Source organism: Myiozetetes cayanensis, unplaced genomic scaffold, assembly GCF_022539395.1.
Source record: "Myiozetetes cayanensis isolate MyiCay16 unplaced genomic scaffold, myiCay2020 scf1, whole genome shotgun sequence".
NCBI lineage: Eukaryota > Metazoa > Chordata > Aves > Passeriformes > Tyrannidae > Myiozetetes > Myiozetetes cayanensis.
This window is the reverse complement of record NW_026086604.1, coordinates 61331957-61351823: the sequence shown is the minus strand read 5'-3', so window position 1 is coordinate 61351823 and position 19867 is coordinate 61331957. Positions and strand designations below refer to the sequence as shown.

Below are 19867 nucleotides of genomic sequence, written 5' to 3'. Positions count from 1 at the left end.
TCTGCTGATGCGAGGGCTTGTACTCCCTCACTTCATGATCAGTAGGCTAGAACAAAGACGAAGAAGCAAGAGCGGGCAGAGAATGAGGTACCATTCTTGAAACTGCTAAATTATCTTGTATAGCTAATTTCAGTCAAATCAATACAGGTATATTACACTCAAGGGTATGTTAGTGTCAGGAATATTTGAGACCGACATCTCTATTATGTTTAGTGAAAAACAAACAAAAAACAACAACAACAAACAAACAAAAAAAACAAACACACACACAAAAAAAAGAGATCATATTGATATTGCTATATAAAGCATAGGTGTAGTATATCCTGTTTTTCATTTCCTTATACTAAAATAACTTCACGTTCAAATATCCTTAAAAATGCATTTTTTATAATGATACTGCAATATGTTGGATCACTTCCTTTGTATTTGAATGCCAACATTTGAGAATGCTAGATCCAAAAAAGCCTTGTGTAACTACACTGAATAACAGAGCATACAGTAATGAGACAACATACAAGATGTTCTCACAAGCAAAATTGATACAGAATGCTCTGTAAAAAAATTTTGGATGTCTGTTAGAAATCCAAATTATCAGTGTGACAAGGATATCTTATACAAGTATTGAATAGGTTCTCAAAAGGCTACCACAGATGTGGTTTCTCAGAGGATATTTGCTGCATGTACATCTGCTGCAGTAGCATGCTCATCATCTTGTACTTATTTAGACATTTCAGGTTGTACCCTTTGAAGAGAGTTGCCAGTAGTCAGTGGGAAAGCAGAACAGAAGTATTGATAAGGTGCCAAGAAGTGTTGGGTTAGACACAGGTCTGAGCTCAGGATCAAGTATTAGGGGAGATAGGATACACAGGAATGCATATAGAAGCTGTATAGGCAGAGACTTATGTCTGTTACTCTTCAGTAGGAAAGATTACGGTTATGCTTATATTCCTTTGGGCTCTGTAAGCCTAGCCCTGGGGTAAGAGTATGCAGAAAGAAGGAATGGGGACAGATTTTCAATAGAGTGTGAAGGAGAAGGATTGGAGTGAAAGTAATTTGGATGTCTTAGGGCAGAAGTGGTGCTAGGCTTAAGGAGTACTCAGGGAAGAGATGGGAACTCTATATGATAGTACATTCTTGCACATACAACTGACATCTGCTATTTCCATTCCTTTTTTAAACAGATGGTAGGAAATCAAAGGAATTTATTTGATTACCTAAAGGGAGTCATTCAAATGAGATCTGTCCTTAAATGACAAGGGTTCACAATCACAATTTAGATGAAGAGTATTTTAGTGCAGATTCACTCAGTGACATTTTTGTCTGCAAGGATTGGTTCAGGTTGTCTTACCTTATCTAATTTTACCATCTCTCTGTTCGTACCCATTTTGCTACTCCAACCTAAATCTCCCCCGTACTATTTTCACAGATCCATAGAGTATAACGTCATGTGAAAGACAAGAGTCACATGCTGAAACACATGAATTACATTGAAGTGTTTTTCTTTTGTAGCTGCAGGCTTCTGTATGCCTCCTGACTAGCCATAACTCCAGTGTGAAACACTGTGCACCCTACAGCTGAGGAGTGAGGTGATGGTGATCAAGGGTTTAGTTCCATAGGACGTAGCATGTGTTGGCAACTTCTGGGGCTGGTCCAGTTCAAGGAATAATCCTGAAAAAGCAATGAATGGATATTAAGAATGTTTATTCTAAATCAGATCCCACTTTTCTGCTCTGTTTACCAAGATTAGCAGATGCCTTCTTTCCAGGAATATAGCCTACACAATCTGGTGTTTTCTAGGAGAAGCTTTAATTACAATAAATTATAAATACCTTAAATGATTATAGTATTTCATGTTTCATTCAAGTTATTACAAGGAACGTTACTGTCATTACTTTCACTGAGCTTTTGTAAACTCTAGCTTGCCAGGAATTATTCTGGGACTGCAGCAAAAGGTGACACATCCTGTGTTTGTGGACTAATAAATATTGTCCTATAGTATTTTTCCTCACCTGTTTGAAGTTGCTGGGTGAACATAAGTGTGTAAAAGTGAAAGAAGATATCACTTATTTGACTAAACTATGTTTAAAAGCTTTTTAGACAAATTGAAATTCATTTAGTTAGAAAAATTACAGCATGCCAGTCTGACATTAGTACAAAGAAAACAACAGATGATACCAATTGTCCAACTATCCATAGCAATTTGTAAATAATACTCTTTATGGTGGGAGAGAACAAACCATGCTGGAAATATAACTTAAAAAAGCAAAACAAAATCAGTATTTCAAATAAAATCTCATGAAAGCCAGAGATCATGCTGTTGTTATGTTAAAATTAACAATGCCTTTCTTTCTCAGACATATATGTTCTTACTGCTGTCTTAAGTAAATGTTAGCCAAAATAGTTTTCAGCTTTCCCAATACAAAATAATTCTTTTTGGTGATGGAAAGCTGTAATACAGACCTTAGGCTCGAAACCTTACAGTCTGTATCTGCACAGCTTCATTCAAAAAATGAGGTTTAAGACCCTATTTTTTCAGTGCTCAGGGATGTTGCTTGAAATTTTGCAAACCTTGTTGAATCAATGCTGGAATTGCTGTTGGGTTAGCCAGAAATAGTGCTGCACTGGAGAGTGCTGTGAATAGACATGGTGTTGTGAGGCTGATTTTGCCTTCCTTGCTTTGCTTCAGCTCTTGTGGCTACTTAATATTGAAATATCACAATTAATTTTGCTTGAAAAGTACCTCTGGGGATCATCTGGTCCAACATCCTGCTCAAAGTAGGGCTGATCTTGCAGCTCTCTCAAGTTGCTCAGGGCATTGATCTGTTAGGTGTAGAAAATTTCCAAGGATGGAGATTTTTCAGGCTCTCTAGTTAACCCGTTCTAGTCCTTGATCATTCAGCTTGCCTTTTTACCTCTTAAATCTAGTCAGAATTGCTCTTGCTGCAACTGGCGACTGTGACCTATTGTTCTTTCATTGCGTGTCTGTGAGAAGAGTCTGCTTCAATCTGTATTCCCCCTGTTAGCGACCAGAAGGCTGCAATTAGAGGTAACTTTCTCTTCCTAAGGCTGAAGGAGCCCAGCTTCTTCAGGTGCTTCTCATGCCTTGTGTGCTCATCACCATTTTGATGTCTCTCCTTGGTTTCTCTCCTGTTTAGTGTCCTCTCTATCTGAAGGCTTAAAAATGAGCAGGCTACTTGAAACACAACTTTAACAACGATGACTAGAAGGGAACAGTCAGTCCTGTCAAAGCACTGGCTCTGCTTTTGCACTGGCTATGCTGTGGTTTTTGCAAAGCAGTCTGCAGTTACACTCACTACTGCATAGCCACACTGCTGACCCACAGTCAGCTCACTGTTAAACAGACTCCCACTTTCCTGACTCAGGGTGCTGCTTGGCCTCTCAGTCCCCAGATTGAACTGCTGCATGGAGGTCTTTGCTCTACATGCAACTCTACATGTAAGACTTTTTGCCTTGATGAAATTCATGAGGGTGCTATTGACCTTTGGCTTGTCAAGTCCCCGGTAATGGGCAGTGCAGCTCTGCAGTGTGAAAACATAACAATTTTACTTAGCTGAGCTCAGGTAAATGAGTTATGAGCAAAGGACTTCAGTTTGCTGTTCCAGCAGCTTCCTTGAAGGAAGAAAGCTTTGTGCTTTGGGGATCTGTCAATGGCCCCACGGTTTGTAGGGTTGCCATGATGTTCCCTTTAGCTCATTCAGCTTCTGACTTTATGTACTTTCCAAGAAGTTTGTGAATCATTGATTGACTCTATAAGAAGCTAGCAAAGTGGGTAATATTAGCTTGGAAATCCTCAAGTCATCAAATTAATGACATGTTTTATGTTTGTTCATCACCAAAACATTTTTTCAGAGGTTGGTGGCATCAAGGAGTTAACTGCCTTTACATTCAAGTCTAAAAAGGATAGGTCAGATAAACACTTGCTGGCAGGAGTTGGACTCACCATAATAAGAGGTTTGCTGACTTTGACCTTTATGTTTACAGCATTAGCTGATATTTAGAGCCTCATGTTTGTATCTTTTCTCAGCTTGAGATAGTCCAGTCTTGCCATTCAGAAGAGTTTTTTTAACTGTCAGGCACAAGATTGTCTAGGCAAGGTATATTTCTGTTTTCCTGCTAAAGGTGTCCTGAAACTATTTGAGTTAAATTAGAAACATTCCTCTGTCTAGACCATCAGGGCGAAAAAAGGTATCTTCTACTCAGGTCCTTGATAACTGATTTTGTGTGTTATATTAAAAAGAAAAAAATCATCTTACACAAAATAAACATTTTTCATTAAGCAGAAGAAATACCATTTTGAAGACTTAACCCTAAATATTTTCTTAAAGTTTGAAGTCCCAGAATGAGTTCTATTAGTAGGAGTGCTTACAGAAACTCTGTGAGGTTTTAAATGGGGCTTATTTCCAAATGGAAGGCAGTTAAATTATTTATAACAGATTAAAACTGTGCCAAGATCACTTCTGTTTTATTATTTCTAAATAGAAAGCAGTGCTGTTTGCATTTCTTTGCACAAAATGTGTCACTTTTAATGCAGATATCTGATAAAAATGTCTTTTTTTTTAAAGTGTTTGTCTTTGTTCTGAACTAGTACTTCATATCAGCTTAATTTACACAGATGTTATGTAACTTAGTCATATTGTTTTACATGTTTTGTATAAATGGCCTTTAGAATCATAGCATCCTGTCTACTGAACACTAAGAATTTGTAATTAAGAACTTATCCAATATTTGCTGAAGATGAGAAAGTACAGGAACTAGAGCTGCTAAATATTTTTGAAAAGGACAAACTAGACTGTTAAATGACATTTCAAGGTGTGTGTGCAAATTTATTTGCAATAATAAATCATGCATTGGAAGGTAAATTCTTTGTACTCAGTGAGAAATATGGGGGTGACCAGTATAAGTTGCTCCTAATACACCTGGTAGAGCTAAAGCACAAAATTGAAAAACCACCAAAACAGGACTCTCTTCTATTGCCAGGAGCTAGTAAAATGAAGAACTAGTGCTTTGTTAGCTGTGAGCTAATATGTTTTCCATATGCTGTGGAATAGATCAGAAGTATGCAGCACTCAGAAGTTGATTATCAGTAGGCTATGTACCCAATATTAAGTACTGAAAAGCCTTTTGTTGACTTGAATGTTAAAATGTAAACTTGGGAAATAATTTCTCTGAGTAACACTGCAAATAATTCTTGTAGTCTAATTTTTCTAAATTTGTTTTCTATTGTGATGTCAAATAATTAATTATGTTCTTATTTGTTTCTAAAGTTTATGGTTGAACACACACTGTTCATAGGTTATGAAGAAAGAAAATTCACAGAAATGGTTACACGCTAATGGAGAGAAAGCAGTGGAAAATTTTTCTGTTTTCCTTCCCTTAATAGAGTTTTGTTATCAGAGTGAATTTAAAGTACGAGGAGTCCTGAAATCTGGAGGTGTGCTTGTTTTGTCATAGCTACATCTGACTAACGTCTGTTAGCTGAACTTGAAGAAGTGAATAAGCTTTTGTGGTTAGGGGAGACACATATAACACTATCCCCCTGCCCCCAGCTCAGGCACGTTTGCATGCTAATACACTACATGCCACCCAAATCCATGTTAATATTGTGCATTTTGTGATTCATGCATATCACTTCCTTTCTCTCCTCTTCTCTGCTGTAGGTTGTGAATCTTCCATCTTCCAACTTAAACTAGTAGCTTAAACTATGTTTTGAACACGGTGGAAGCATGTACTCACTCACACAGTCTCCCATCAGTTTGCATATAACAGTATAAGTAGGAGACAGTGGGAGAAATTATCCTTTTTTTTTTTTTTTTCCCCCAATGGTTTTACTGTTTCTAGGGAATACAGGTTCCACTGTGCCCAAGGAACAACATGCTCTGTGGTATCAGGAACTGGCACCTGAAAAGTTATTTTGTCACTTCATGCTTTTGTTTTTGTTCATGGATTTGTTTTGGGAGTTTTCTTGTTTGTTTTTTTTTTCTTCACAGTAGGTGTTTTTTGTTTGTCTGTTTGCTTCTGGGTTTGTTTTTTAGGATTAGTATGTGGAACTCTGCTAATAAATCTTGTCATGTTGTCATATTCTTAAAGCTGAGATGTAGGGTGTTTGATAAGAGCATTTTCTTTTGACTGCTGTGTTGTCCTTCACCTTCAAATCGTACCAGTCAAATCAGAGCTGCAGGAAGGTCTGTGGCAACCAGCAACACTGTTGTCCTTGTCCTCTCTCTGTCACTGCTTCTGCGTGCACATGCTGACACAAACACACACACGTACGTACACATCCTGCTTTGCCAACGTGGAAAAGGTGGTATGAACTCTTCTCATCCATTTCAGTGTGAGGTCAGCAGATTTATATTAGGACAACTGTAAATATTGGTTGTAATTTGTCAACTTGCTTTACCTGAAGTGGGAACTACTTGCATAAACTTCTGTTTGGGCTGTAGAAAGGTAGCAGCCAGGTAATGGTTTTTGACCACAACTTAAGTAGAAAATGCTTTTCTTGGTTCTGTGCACCATCTGGTCTATGGCTCAAGAGTGTTTTTGTATTTTATCAAGGCCTTGAGATCCTAGACTTGCTAGTATGTGTTTCCAGTACTGGTTTTAAAATAGATGTTGTGCCTCTATCCTGCACCAACATTTTCCACAGCTGCCAATTTTTATGCAGCTTCCAGTAGCCAAAAGAAAACCTATTTATATCTCTTCTACTGCACTGTGACTTTGTAGTAGAAGACTTAACAACAGAAATCCGTTTCCTACCCTTGAGACACTGAGTGTTGCATCAAGTAAGACATTTGAAATCTTGTAATGTATTCAAAGCACTGGTTCATTTTGAGAATGGTTTCCTTGGACAAGGTCATTGTCAATTTAATATTTCACCTAGTCAGGACTTGTACATTTCCCTTCAGTTTGTTGCCTAAAAAAAATAGCAAGAAAATTTTAACTCATTCTCACCACTTCTTTTACCTTTCTGATGCCAGGGCAAAAATTAAAATTGATCCAGAGCTCTACAAAGTACTTTTTTTCACTTGACAATGTAGTGTCAGCCATGCTTGACAAAATTACTAGAATCATTCTATTAGCATTTTATACCATGTCAGCCTGTTAAGATTCTGGGTGACAGTCAGTACATATTTGACAAAGCAATGTCAAGAATCTGCACTCTTCCCTGGGCAAACTTAAATCAATTTAGCTCTGTTGGAGTACACGGTGTAAGAGAAAGCAGGCTGTCTTGAGGAACTTGATATTGCATTATTTTTTAAAATTCTGGGCAACTTAGGACTGGATGAGTCTACCAGAGTCATGGAGATGTTTAAGGCAGTGTTGTCTTTGTAGACAGATAGAAAAAAATGATCTGTTTCTCTATCCAGTTATTAAAGTAGTATGAGAATTTCCTACTATGAGTCGTTTAGAGTTTAGTAGACTTGAGTCAAGCCATTTTTACTAGAGTTTAGGCAAGTTAAAAATTTAGTTTACAAAAATGTGAATGCTACTCATGCATATGAGCTTTGCTTGGGGGGTAGCAGTGCCTAGCAGAGCATTATGTGCCAAATTAATAGCAGCAATCAGAGAAGTGTCAAATATAACCACAGTGAAGGTAACTGGGCAAATGACAGTGGATTTGGTAGTTTTGGGCTTCTTTATGGTGTGTCAGTGAGGTTTCTATAGAGCTTGGTTAACAGCCAGCAGGAATTACTCATTCAGAGACATGTCTGAGGGAGTTCATGTTGGGTTCATTATGGAGTATGGCATGCACAGAGACAGAACAGTATCTTCTGTGGCTCTTAGATTCATCTTGGGTGGCAAGCAGAAAAGTAGCTGAAGAACAAATAAGTTTGTTGTGTCACACATATATACCACATTTAAGGCTAAGACAGTCTAGGAGACCTTGGCTTCTAGTATGAACGTTGCAGTTTCTAGACTTGCACTGAATGTATTTGTTTTTAAGCATCCAGGTGGTTGATCTGGGGCTGACTGCAGGTTTGAGCTATACACTCCGTGGGCATTGCACCTGCACATGGCCCAGCTCTATTTCAATTTTTTCTCACATCGTTTTTTTTCTGGAGTATAAGGATGGAACCCTCAAGGTTCAATACATCAATGTGAGTAATCACAGAATCACAGAATATGCTGAATTGGAAGGAACCTACAGAGATCATCAAGTCCAGCTCCTGGCTCTGCACAAGACTATTGCCAAGAGTCATAGAATGTTTTCAAGACTATCGAGCAAATGCTTCCTGAAGGTTTGGTACTGTGACCACTTCTCTGGGGAGCCTCTTCCACCCTCTGGGTGAAGAACCTTTTCCTAATATCCAACCTCAATCTCCCGTGACACAACTTCAGGCATTCCCTCAGGTTCTGTCACTGGACACCACAGTGTTTATCCCTCCTCTTCCCCTCACAAGGAAGTTGTAACTGCAATGAGGTCTCCCCTCAATCTCCTCTTCTCCAACTTGAATAGACTGAGTGACCTCAGCCACTCCTCATATGGCTTTCCCTCAAGGCCCTTCACCATCTTCATTGCCCTCCTTTGGGTGATCTATAATAGCTTAATATCTTTCTTATAGTGTGGCACCCAAAACTGCACACAATATTCAAGGTGAGGTTGCACCAGTGCAGAGCAGAGTGGGACAATCCCCTCCCTTGAGCAGCTGGTGATGTTTTGCCTGATGTCCCCCAGGACATGGTTGGCCCTCCTGGTTACCAGGGCACTGCTGACTCAGATTCAACTTGCCCTAGAACAGGACCCCCATGCTCCCTTTCAATGGCACTGCTTTCCTTTATCTCATTCCCCAGTCTGTACGTACATCCAGGGTGCCTCATCCCAGGTGCAGAATCCTACACTTGCCCTTGTTTAACTTTACATGGTTGGTGATTGCTCAGTCCTCTAATTTTTTGAGGTCTCTCTGCAGGGCCTCCCTGCCTTTGAGGGAGCCAACAACTCCTCCCAGTTTTGTATCATTTGCAAACTTACTTAGCATCCCTTCCAGTCCAGCGTCCAAGTCATTTATGAAGATGTTGAAGAGCACAGGGCCCAAGATGGAGCCCTGTGGAACCCCACTAGTGACAGGTTACTAATCTGATGTCACCTCATTCACTGTTACCCTCTGTGCTCGACCCATGAGCCAACTGTTCACCCACCACATGATGTGTTTATCCAGCTGTGCTGGACATTTTGTCTGGAAGGATCCTGTGAGAGACAGTATCAAAAGCTTTACTCAAATCCAAAAAGATTGTGTCAACTGGCTTCCTTTGATTAACTAGGTGGGTTACCTTGTCATAAAAGTAAATCAGGTTTGATAAGCAGGTCAATACCTTGCTCTTGGCAAGTTCAATTAAGATTTTATGTAGGTACATTAAGGGGAAAGAACACTGGTCATTCTGCTTGTTGAAATCCCACACTATGCTGTTGAATATGATTAGTGAGGATTTATTTGTCGGTCTGCTAACCTGTCCTGATCTTGTAAAAGAACAACTGTTTGTTAATCATCTTGCAGTTTGCAGCATGAAGGAAATATCTTGCTTGCATAGCTTTAAAACCATTGAAATTTAGTGTCCATGCATTAATGTGACAGGACCACGAGTCAGACAGTTCCACCGTTTCATGTTTTTGAAGTGGTTCCTAATCTCTACCAGTTATTTTCCTGGAATATAAAACTCAGCTAGATCACAGTGAGCCTTTAAATAGAGAAAACACAAACTAAGTTAGGCAAGTTATTAAAGAAAAGCTGTGAAGGAATACCTGTGATAAGCCTGCCCACAGAGCTCATGAAATTGGAAACCTTTTTAAACATCTTCCTATTCCAATATCTCTCTGTACTTCCAGGGCTGCTCCTTTTCTTTCCTTTGCATCTAACATTCAACTTTGAATCAGCTCCTCAGTGCAGATAAGCCCATGATTTTGAGGGGTTTTCATACCTGCCACCTGTGAAGCACTGCACCTACTTACACAGTGAATGTCATGCCATCTCTGTAGTCACTGAAATAAAACTGTATTCTGTCCATATTGTCTCTTTTGCCAGGTATTAATGGGAAAAAAATTATATTTACCTGTGCTAATATGCACTCTATCCATTTCCAACCTAAGAGTTCCATAAAATGGTGAATTATTGTAATCTTGTGCTATGTTAATTTAAGTCAAATTAAAGCATACCATGAATTAAATTTAGCTTTCATGGGCTAACTTTAATTGTAGCTTATCCAAAGGATTGTGCATTATTCCTCCTTAGATAAATTAACTTAGCAAAGTTTTGTTTGCTAAAGACAAAGTTTAACTGGTTTACATCACAGAAAGATTTTAATTAAGAAATCAGAGATGTGCAGCAAAGACTGTTACACTAGATTTTCTTGACCCTTGAGTCGAAAAAATTATTTTTTGTTATTCTTAATTCATTAGGCCCTTTCTAAACTTCTACTTTGTCAGCTGTATTTTAATTCTGATCTGTATCTATGTTTCTGAAAATCTTGTTGGGGAATTTAAAAAAAAAAAAAAATTGAAAAAGTTCAAACAATATTGCTTCAGAAAAAGTCATACTGGGAGCTACATGTAGCACTTAGCACTCTTGATGTTGAACATTGACCTCTAAAGGAAAAGAGTTTCATCTTATTTTTCAAAATTGCCAGGTGCTTTTGGACCTTTTATTAAAATTCAAATATATTCTCAAGGATGCTACAGACATCCTTGTGATAGCTTAAGAGATTGTCTCACATCTTCCAGGTAAGTGACTTTCAGAAGCTATAAGAACAATTCTGAAGGGCCTTGGAGTCATCTGTGCCTCATGTCATCCCTGGTGAATGTTTATTTAGAAATGTCTGTGGTTGTGTGCACTGAGAGACAGACCCTGTTGCCTTATGACAGAGGCACACAAGGGAGACTTTATTTCAACATGATGCTCTTAACCAGGAAAATGCCGAAGAGCTCTTTTTCCTATCTCCTCACCCTTAGAAGAATAATATTTTGATTTAATGTCAGAAAAGTATCAAGAAAGACTTTTTTTTTTCCCCACCCATTTTATAAAAATAAAGCCTTTTTCAGGAGCAAGTAGGTCATGGGAAAGAAGGAATTCATACAGCAGGCTTCCCCCACAACTGATTCTTGCTGATTGCTGAGGGCCAAGTTATTTTTCCAAATATCATTGCACTCCTACCTTGGTTTCATTTGCAACTTGTTACTCAGGAATGAGATGCCAGGCATACTATCACATGTGTCACTGTTACTTCAAATGTTTTGTAGTAGTAGGCTTCTATTTTCTTCCATCTACAAGAGCTTCTTGATTTTTATTTATAAACTTGGATTTTTCTCCTTCTGTATTCTCCTATTTCATTCCTTCCTTTTATTTCCTGCAAAGAGCACAGACTGCAGTTGGAAGGAGTTACACGTTTTTAGGATGTAAAGATTTTCGGTGTACAGAACAGTTCAGAGATAGTACCCTTCCCTGCATCATGTGATTTTTCTTGTTCCCAAAATGACCTGGGGAAAAAACCCCAATCTTATTAAAACTGAGTACATAGTCAATAGTAGACATAAGGAAAGGAGAAAATTGCTAAAACTATACTTTTTAAAGGTAGTTCCAGAAGATTTATTTTACTAAACATAGAATGATGTACTTCTGTTTTAATTTTTCATTTATTTTGATTATTCATGCTGAAAAACTTATCTTTTGCAGTGCTCATATTCTAGACCTAAAAAAAGAAAGTCAAATATCATATTTAAGTAACACATCTTTTCACTTCTGCAAATTCTTCTTGATGTTCTTAAAACCACAGAGAATGGAATGAAAGGAACTCTATCTGAAATAGACCAACAGTGTGACTGTGAAAATACAGGCTATTTATGGTAGTGTAATAATAAATGGTAATGAATAAAGGGAAAGAAAAAAAGATTAGACAAGTACAAAATTGTAGAATTAACATTTGTGATTCTGTGTTGAGCCCTCCAATGTTATCTCCCTTGTCATTTGGTACTTGAGCTGCAGCTGACAAATGCTTTGTAAATCTATTGCAGCTCATGTCCAAGAGGCAACAAAATAGTAAGTAGATTGCAACAAGAAATTTAAGTGATACTGATCTTAGGGCTCAAGAGTCTGAAACAATTAACACCTTTTGAGGTTACTTAAATGCAAAACCACAAGTGATTTCCTAGGGGTGATTTAAAAAGTCTTTTGATGCAAATAAAGCCCAGAGATATTTTCCTGAAGTGTTGAATAATTAAAATTAATTATTTGTCTAGTGAGAAATCATTGTAATGTTGAACTTCTTGGTAAAAATTGGAATAGCTAGAGAAAACTGAGCCAGCTTATTCTTAAAACCAGAATATGTTATTTGTTTTCTAAACATATTTGAATATAGTATTTTACCTACACTATTCCTCTAGACTTTTATGCTTTTCTATAATTCCACTTATTTCCTTAAAACATAATGGTAGTGGAATAGCATAGATTATGTTGGGAGGAAGAAGTAAGCAAGGCATTTTCTCCCTGTTAATACTGAATGTACCAAACTATCTGACAGAGAGTTCTGCACCAAGAGGTCAGAAAAAAACCAATACAGTTCTGGGACTTAGTTTTTTGTTTTATATATTTATGCTACAAAACTCTGAATTGTGAACATCTGTAAGCAGCTTTAAGGATACTTGGAAAAATTTCTAATTCAAGATGACCTTGTGTGTGGGAACATCCATCTACTTCAATCAATGCTGCTAATTAGAAAACATCTGTAAAACTGTCTTGTGTAATATTTTATTGGAATGATGCAGAAGTGAATAAGTTAAATAAAATAGACTGTAAGTTGTGGGTGAGCAAATATAGTGTGGATGTTATAAAATCCCCTCTGGCCCAGGAATATTTGAATCAACACCAATTTGATTCGGGTAAGATGACAGTTCCAGCTGCAGAATACTCAATAACTTATACTGTGGGATCTGACTAATTGCTCATATTGCACAATAGGATCTCACCAAGGCCCAAATGTTAGCTTTCCATTAGCAATTCACAATGAGATGTTAATGTTTTGAATTCCTGCTCACCATCTTACAGACAGCCTGGCCAGTGTTACCTGAATTATGAATTTCCTGACTGTGTAGCCCTAGAAAAACTCCTGCATTTGATTAGTGGTTCAGCCAGAAAAAAAGACGTGGTGGATCTCTGCTTCATCATGGATCTCCATGGGCAGCATGGGGACAGCCTGTCTCACTATGGGCTGCAGCACCTGGGGCACCTCCTGCGCCTCCTTCACTGACCTTGGTGCCTGCAGGGCTGTCGCTCTCACATTTTTTTCTTGTTCCTCTTTCACAGCTGCTGTGCAGTGGTTTATTCGCCTGTTCTTAAATGTATTATTACAGAGTTTCATCAGCACTACTGATGGGTTCAGCTTTGTACAGTGGCAGACCTGTTTTGCAGCTGGTCAGAACTGACTGCCAGTTCTGGGGACAAAAATGTGGGGGCAACTCCTGGTGTCTTCTCACAAAAGCCACCCCTGCAGCTCACCTCCTACCAAAACCTTGCCACATTAACCCAAAGGTTGTGTTATTAAAAGGGAGTGATCTTCATATCGCAAATATGCAAAATATCTCCTGATGATCTCCCGAATTCTCCTGTGTGTAACAGTTACATATCAGGGAAAAGTTTCAACTTTCTTCGAGGAAAGACTTCACCTTTCAAGCTGAATCCAAGTTTACTCTAAAAAGGAAAAGTCAAATTGATCGCTGTTATTACTGCATATTTAATCGGGATGGGACAATAGACAGAGTCAGTTTTGATTACACAGGATTTATCTATTTGCTACATTCCAATTCCATTTCATATTGGAGTTCTTAAATTGGAATCATTCCGTGCAAATGTTATATTCTCCAAGAAATAGTAACAAGATGGAAACTACAAGTCATATAATGAAAAAAAAACGTGGATGAATGGTAAAAGTAAATATACTTCTCTTATAAGGAGAGACAGGAAATTTTTGTTTATCTTGCTGGGTGGACTCAGTTCCCAAACAGTGAACCAAGAAAAAAGAAAATGTCATTGAGCAAGAGGCTGAACCTTCGCAAGGTGTTTAGACAGTCTCTTAGGAAATGAGGTGTCAGAGGAGTGAGTGGTAACCCTTGCTGTAGGGTCAATGACTTAAGAGGCTGGTGACACCTGAGGTAGAATATAATCTGTTAAATGGGATGCCAAACACCAGTACCTTAGTAGTGGCACTCTGTGAACTATTCCCTGTGCAGCAGGCAGAATCAGATAAACAAACTGCTAGGCAAAATTTCAAAGTATGTCAAGAGTTATCAAGGTGAGAGGGTTAATTTATTGGGAAATATTTCACTGAATAGATTAAGTCCTTCTCTGCTGTGTCTACACCTTCTAAAACAAAACCAAATCTGATTGCTAGCAGTTAAAATCAAAAGATGATACATAATAAAAAATAACATACAGAAGAGCCTATGGTTTGGGATGAGTTAATTTCAGTTTTAAAATACAGAAGTTTGCTGTTGTTGGAGGGTGTTCCTTTTGGTTTTCAAATGCAGAATGTAGGAATGGCTATAGTGGTTCAGACCAGACTAGATGGTAGTGCTTGGTATCATCCTGTAACAGCTGATCAGTAGGAAAAGTCAAGTTTTTAATCCTACTTCCCTAGAACAGTGTCCTAGCTACCAATAAGCTGTGATCCAGGAGTTTTCTGAGAAAATTGCCATTTCTCTATTGAGAATTTGAATTGCTTTTGATCTATGAACTAGTCCCATTTCTTTTCATGTATTTATGAACTTTTAATGTTCATAGCAAGGCACTTCACACCTACTTTGCACAGTATGAAGAATTCTGTAACAAACGAAAGGTAGTGCTTTATCTTTCAATGGATTATTATGTTGTCACCAGATACTGTGATTGTCAAAGTGGTGGTTTCAAGAGCAGTTGTACAAAATCATGGAAAGAAAATCCAGTTGCAGCTATTTAATGCAAAAATATAATTGCTGGCTTTGAAAGTATAAAGCAGGCGGAGGATGCTAACTTGGTTGACCTTTGTTGTAGCTCAGAGTAGTTGTCTATATGTTCTTCACCAAATGGCCTGTATTTACTGATGACTTTAAGGAATTCAGTGAAAAAGAAATTAAAATATTTGCTCGTGCTCCTCATTTCTTAGCTCCTTTTGAGCTGATGATGTAACACAGAGTTAGTTCCTGAGCAAGGTTTTGCAGAGAGTAGGAGTACGGCTTTGTACCTCTCTTCTCTCTGTTTCAAGAAGTCTCTTTATATATTTATGAGCACTTGCTTCTCTGTCCAATTATATTCACAGCAGAGTGCTGCTGAAAAATCTCTTATCACTTGATAAAGTTGGATATTTTATTATGCAGGCGACAGCTGTTTGTTATTCCCACTCATTGTAAAGGATGTGTGATATCAATTGTCAGTAGCTCAATAGATACTTGTTCCTCAGGTTTACTGCTACTCAGAAAAAGTCAAGCTGTGCCAGAATATAGCTAACTGAGAAGCAGTTTGTCATAGCTATCCAACAGATAGAAATCTAAACATAATCATAGAATCATAGAATAGATTGGGTTGGAAAAGACCTCCAAGATCATCGAGTCCAACCCCTTATCCAACTCCAATTACTATATCATGGCACTAAGGGCCATGTCCAATCTCTGTTTAAAAACCTCCAGGGATGGTGAATCCACCACCTCTCTGGGCAGGCCGTTCCAATGCCTGATCACCCTCTCTGTAAAGAATTCCTTCCTAACATCTAACCTAAACTTCCCCTGGCAGAGCTTGAGCCCATGTCCCCTTGTCCTATTGTTGGTTGCCTGGGAGAAGAGACCAACCCCCACCTGGCTATAACTTCCCTTCAGGTAGTTGAAGAGAGTGATGAGGTCACCTCTGAGCCTTCTCTTCTCTAGACTAAACAACCCCAGCTCCCTCAGCCTCTCCTCATAGGACTTGTGCTCAAGTCCCTTCACCAGCCTCATTGCTCTTCTCTGGACCCGCTCCAGCACCTCAATAATCATTCATCTGACCACCATATTCATCCTTATAGTTCTTACTACTGTGCTACTCTAACAAGATCAGCTAAATTATGAGTTACTTTATGTATGGAAGCCATACACATTTCTGTTCTGTGCACCAAGGATCTGCACTGCCTATGTCCATGAGGGTTTCAGTGCACATGCTGGTGTCTCTTTCGCTGTCTGCCAGACAGCCTTCGTAGCAGCCAAGAACCCTCAGTGATCAGTCCTGCTGCTTCTCCTGGCTTAAGTGATGTGAGGCTTCACATGGGACACCCTTTCTCTCAGCTGCAGAGGGCCTTTGGGTACAGTGGAGAAGGTCTCTTGGGTATTCAGCTGCTGTGCTGTTCTCTCCAGAAATGTTTCTTGTCCTTGTGCACCCGTAATGCCTCAGGCTGTCCTTCCTCCCCGTGCATTTGGATCCTTTTCTTGGTGGAGGATTATAGTTTTATTTGTCAGCCTCTCCTCTGAAGAGGATTCAGGAAGGTTAACACTTCAATCCCCAAACTTATTTGACTCCTCTCCTATGCAGCAGTTCATCTGGCTATTTTCTTAATTAAAAGAGGCAGTTCTGTTTCCTTGGAAATGAGAACCATGCACACTTTGTCAGATACCAACTGTGATATTAAGCTGCTTTGATGCAGCAAGATGCAGGATACTTCACACACCTTTTACTGGTGATTTGCTGGTATTTTTCCTTGTGAATTTTCCATGTAATCTGTATCAAGTGGATGTGTTAAGAGATACACTTAATGTAATTATTTCATTAATATGTATGTTTGCTATTTATACGTTTCTTGTTGCAGGCTCTTGGCTGAGACTGAGCACAGCAATTAATGTGTTTGGGGTAGGTAGGTCTCAGCTCCTTCCCCTGAAGAAAACTGGGACATGTATCAAAACACATGCATTTGAAATTCTAGTTATGGTAAAACTACACGTCCTCAATAAGGAAGATATTACAGCTATCCTCAGTGTTTCAACGAGTCAAGTTCAGTGGCACTGCATAGCTATCTAGTTTTATATATGGGTCAAAACTGAACTGAGTGCAGTTCAGCTCAGTGACATAGACATGTTGATAACAATTCAGGTGAAAGAGTAAAACTAGGTAGCAAAAGGAGTGTTGGATCCTTCAGATTATATTTTTCGTCATATAAGCTTGTGACTTTTTACAAGGGATTCTTTCCCCTTCACTGCTTTTAGTCATGCTCCAGTTAAAGCCAGTCAGCTTCTCGTCATCCACATGTGGCCAGGACTTTCTAACCTCTGCTTTTTAATGTGGATTTTGGTAATTAGATTGCTGCATAGCATTGTTCCTGAACTTGTTTGGAGTCACTTGGTGACAGCAACTCAAGAACTCGGTGGTTATACTCTGGGAATTTCAGCGGCTGTTGTCTTTCAACAGTGTTGTCCTCATTTAGTTCCGTGGGTAGGCTTCGGCAATAGAAGGCCATGAGCAGCAAGGGCTGCTTGGGATTTCTTAAAAACTCACACTGTTTAGAGGGCTCCAGGAGCTTGCTAAGGATACCTTCCTCAGACCAGAGGCAGGAAGAAACCTTTTCTACTGCTTGTCTGTCTGGCTTGGTAGGGCTGTTCTTTTTATCTGAATGTTTATTTTTTAATGCTTGTGACAGACTGTTCTGTTGCTTGCAGGGAAGAATGCTATACACAGTGTATGTTGTGAAATGTGACGTTAAACAAATGTGAAAGTCTGCTTTCTCCCATCTTTTTCATTTTTCCTTTCATATCTGTCCAGCTGTGGCCAGTGTTAAGTTCTTATTCTTTATCCCTGAGACATACTTTGGACTATTGGGACAGTTTTGCTCAAGGAGTAGACAGAGTCTAGTATAATCATGGTGGCATAAAAGACAGAGAGATGGGACTATTAAGGAGGAAAGTACAAAGGTGTGGCCATTGTTAACTTTTAACTGAATCACATTGAAGAGAAGCCCAGGTGTTATTCTATGTACTTTCGATTGATCAGTAATATATTTCAGCAGTGTGAACCTTTCACTTTGGGAGAGATGAATAAAGATTTTGGCATACCTTCCCAAGAGAACTGCTGTGTGATTGAAAAAGGGTTTTTGTCATGCAAGTATCTTCATAAACATGTAAAAATCAAACAAGAAAAGCCTTATAATAATATCAATTCTGGACCTCCCAGAGAGTTGACCTACTGGGACCCATAATTGCACAAGTTTACTGCAGTGCAGTAAATTTACCTACATTTTGTAGGTAAATCACTGTTAAAAATGCATCAGTGCTTTGTGATGCAAAGGTGAATTTCAGTGTGAATTTGACTTCAGATAATATACCATAGGTCTTTATCATTTAGAACGCAGAATTTTGTTTCTCCATAGCTTTTTATGTACATAGTCTTTCTTGGGTTACAGACTCTGACTGTTATTTTACATTAACATCATCTTTATTTAATATATGACTTGTATTCTTCTTAAACTTCTCCTCAGCAAGACATCTAAAATGTGACAATGAAAAAAAAAACTTAACTGATTTTAAGTTGCTATGAAAACCAGTTTAACAATCTCTGCTACAGAACCTTCAAATGATATGGTGGATGAGGGCAAAGACTTGGCTAAATGTCAATTAAGTTCAGATACTTAAGGCTCTAGTATACTTGGCTGCTTATAAAAGTAGGGATTTAGCTGAGCCTCTGGGCTTTAACTAGGGAGTGGAGGAGTAAGAATGGAGGACACTGCTTCTTCCAATAATCACACTCTTAATTCCCTCACAATGTGAGCTTGCCACCAGTCCATCAAACTGATAGGGGAGCATCTACCATACTGAAGTGGTTTGGGCTTTTTTCTGCGTTAAGAAGGAAGGCGTTGTGCTGTATTATGCAATTTAAAAAGGTCTGTGCATTAGAAGTCTGTATCCTTTTGAATAAGTGGGAGTAATAATTCTATTCTTGCAGATAGAATGCAAATAGAGTAATTTTTCATTTAGCATATTAATTCAGTAAGGAGATTAATATAAGCTTCCAAACTTCTTAGTCAAAATCTTTATTCTCTCCACAGAATGCAATACAATTACTACTTGGATGCTGATAGTTAATGAATTGTTTTATTGAATTGTTATAATGAAATATTGGAGGCTAGTGTATGATATTTCTTATAAAAGTATATTTGTGCAAGACTTTGTAGAGGAGGCAAAAGTGGGCAGAAAATTTTTGTTTCAAAAAGAGAGATAAAGAAGTGGTTGCTAGTGGAGAAGTGGCAACTGCCATGATAGCCTGTTGGCACTCCTGACTTCCAGTATGGTTTGGAATCAAATTCTTAACTTCAGGCATATAATTGATTAATACTTTGTCGCAAGCTCAGGAGTAAAGCCGTGACTACGTGGGTTATTATGAATGAGTGATACTACTCCATTCATGGATTGATATATCTTTTGCAATACTGACTAGCATCAGTATTTTTTAATTTTGAGTTTCTTAATTTTGAGTCCTGGTCTCAGTTTACAGTAAAATTCTTTACACCTGAAATACAGATCAAACTAATAATCAGAGAAGCACAGAACAGGTCAGGTTAGAAGGACCTCACAGTGTCATTTAGCCCAGCCTTCTGCTCAAAGCAGTGTGGGTTATGAGAGCAGAGCAATTAATTCTCAGCAGTTTAAAAGAACATTGTTTTGTTTTCTTTTGAAGACTTTGTATTATCCTTCTAAATAACAGTGTCTCCTCCTTTACAATCTCTCCATTACATAATTTTGCACAAAATACTGAGGTTGGACTTTAAGGAGAGGCTACTTAGGAGTTTTTGTTACAGACAAAACTCTTTTTACAGAGACCAGCAGTATTGTCCAACTTTCCTCCTGCTATGGAAGTCCTGCTGGCAAGCTGGGATTACATTC

The 19867-nt window shown here is 38.5% G+C and overlaps 1 protein-coding gene across 2 annotated transcripts in view; it reads left to right on the top strand.

Moving 5' to 3' along the window:
- The window catches only part of GABBR2 (gamma-aminobutyric acid type B receptor subunit 2), a 467784-nt gene that overhangs the window by 82779 nt on the left and 365138 nt on the right, over window positions 1-19867 (top strand). The window lies entirely within an intron of this gene.